The 2,818-nt window shown below is 38.7% G+C and overlaps 1 pseudogene; it reads right to left on the bottom strand.

Annotated features, from left to right (window-relative positions):
• Nucleotides 1-1,244: 1,244 nt before the first annotated feature.
• On the bottom strand, nucleotides 1,245-2,417 carry LOC112635034 (annotated as a pseudogene).
• Between the last annotated feature and the right edge of the window lie 401 nt (nucleotides 2,418-2,818).

The following is a 2,818-nucleotide window of genomic DNA, read 5'->3' as shown; positions in this document are numbered from 1 at the left end:
GAGGGCTTGCAACAACTGGGGGAGATGCAACAACAATGCCTCTCTATCCCCCCGACCCCATCTGCACTTCTGTGATCAGAAATAGCAATTGGTAATGAGAACACAGGACCTGATGTTTGGAAGACAGGATATGTTTTGCCCAACACAGCTCCTGCAAACTATGGGCAGGTTGTTCCATGAACACATGCAAGCTGCCTGTCATGGGGTTGGGGGTGCGAGACAGATTCTATGGTGGTAAGAGCTAAAACTGACCTAAATTAACTGCAATTTACCATCCAAGCCACCCCTGGAAGTTACAAGCCTTCAACAGACTCCAGCGTTCCAAAATATTTACATCAGACCCATTCTGCTAACGCAATTGTTGTCTAGGTGGGAAAACAGATTCCTGGTGTTTCCTATTTCCATCATCTCAGATTCCTCTCACCAATAGCTCTTTTTTGAATAAGTGAATGGTGTTCAATTTTGCCAATATGACACACGTGATCTAATAAATCCCCCATTTTGGAAATGTAAATTGTTCTAACATTTTTAGTATTACAAGCAATGTTCTGATAAATATTTTTCTTGCTAAATCAGTTAATTCACTCATGATATTTTCTTTAGGATAAACTGTTAGAAGTATACTTCTAAGGAAAGCATGCAAAAATGAGTAATTTAGAGAAATATAACATCCACTTATTTTCTTACCAACAGTGTACACAACTACCCAGTTATCTTGCCTACACTGGCTCTTACAATTTTTTTAAAAGCTGATTATATTGTTAAATTCTGCAGTTACTTGACTATTAATGAGGTTATTTTATGTGTTAATTTGTCATGGCTACATTTTTTAAAAATTCATGTTTCCTATTTCATTATTAAAATTTGACTTTTGTTTTAATTAATTTATGAAATATTTTATTATTGATATATTATTGTTACTAATCTTTTGGCATGTATGCCACACACATTTTTCTCAGTTCATGTTTTTTGTTTTAAATAGTTTTAAAGTTAAAAAAGTGTTTAAAGTTTGTAATTCCTAGTAGGAAAACATTATGTAAATGAATACCCTAATGGCAAACCACTGTAAAATGCTTCAGCTGCATTTGGGGTCGAGGGATAGTGAGTATCTTCAAGGTGACCCAGCTCTCTTGATGAGAAGGTCAGAAGTACACTGGTTCATATTATTGTGACACCCATCTAAAGCATTCTAGGTGATCTAGGTTGCTTTTCCTTCAGCAAGGGCTTTATTTATCAGGAGGGCATTATACTTGACCTCCAAATTTGGCTGATAATTTACTGATAAGATTCATAACCTTTGGTTGCTCTGGTGTTTTGACATATTTGCTGGGTTCTGGGCTACATGCTGGAAGGCCACCATAATTTTGGATCCTGCTTCGCTGCAAGAACCTCGGGATTACTAAGAATTTCTTTAAGTCCAGGCATTCCTGCCACTCAAGGCATTCCCTCTCCCATTCCCAGCATTCCTCTGTGAAAATTATCAGGCATTCCCCCAAGAAAGCCACCAAGAAAAGAGTCATACTGAACTGCTGACTGTCCTCTGGCTTCTTCCTCTGTTTGGGCTCTCTCATGCTCTTCTGGAGCCTTCTTAACTCTATTATATCTTTGATCTCTCACTCTTCACGTTTTCCCTCACACTTTTTCCGATGTTCTGCAATTTTCTGTGCCCTAGGTTGAACTTCTTTTAGCACTGCTCTAGCATCTTCATCATCATCCAGTTTAAAGGCAAGGCCAAGCAGGATCATGGGTTGCTTCGTCCCAACGGACTAAGAAATCTGTGTGGTTTCCCTCATGACTTGTAAGGCTGACCTGAATCAGGATTTATTTCAATGGCTCTGTCACAGTCTTGAATGGCAGCATTTGGTTTCTGTAATTTGTCAAAGACATTGGCCCTCTTGGTATACAGAATGGCCAAGGGAGGATTCAGCTTGATGGAATCTATGAATGAGTTGATGGCTTTCTACAGTTCATCATCAGTTAGGGCTTCAATGGCAGCCACTTTCTTATCGTTTACCTGATCCATCATCTCCTCTGCTATCTCTGAATTTCTCATTTCTTGAGGGGCATCAGTGTCTAGTTCCATCACACCTTCATTATCAGTTCCTAGATCGCTTTCCTCATTTGATGGTTTGTCTGTCTTTAAGTCTCCCTCCGCCTTCTTATTATCTGCTTTTTCTTCCTTGATATTTTCTTCTGATTGAGCTTTCGGAGTAGCAGATGGCACCTTACCCCGCATGCTCTTCACCCACTCCCTCAGGAAGCGCATTTTTCATGTGCAGAACATTTGGATCCTGCTTACACATTTTCACGAAGGCCGGAAGCTCTTTCACTTTGCAGGGGTCCGTCCGTGGTCGGTAGGTGGTGGGTGAAGCTGAGGGGCTGCTGCTGAGTTCACGGGCCAGACCCTGGCTCAGCATGACCTCAGTTCATTTTTTATAATGTTTTTCAGTATATTTTTATCCTGTGTTATGGTTTCAATTTTTACATTAAAAATGATCTAAACATTTTTATTTTAGAATTAATTTTTACAATTTTAAATATATAAGGCATTGAAAATTAAATTCTGTGTGGTGATAAATAAGCATTTGTTGTTTTTTAAAGATAACTTTATTGAGATATTATTCACATTTATTATTCAATCTTTGAAAGTGTATAATTCAGTGGTTTTTAGAGTATCCACAGAGTTGTGTAAACATCACTACTAAATTTGAAACATTTTATCACCAAAAAAAATAACCTTTCCATTAGTAGCCACTGCCCATTCCCCAGTTCTTCCTGCCCCCTTCTCCAGATCCTGAAAGCCACGAATCTACTTTTC

The sequence above is a fragment of the Theropithecus gelada genome, chromosome 11, assembly GCF_003255815.1.
Source record: "Theropithecus gelada isolate Dixy chromosome 11, Tgel_1.0, whole genome shotgun sequence".
Classification (NCBI taxonomy): Eukaryota; Metazoa; Chordata; class Mammalia; order Primates; family Cercopithecidae; genus Theropithecus; species Theropithecus gelada.
The sequence above is the reverse complement of the archived record's forward strand: the minus strand, read 5'-3'. Positions and strand labels throughout refer to the sequence as shown.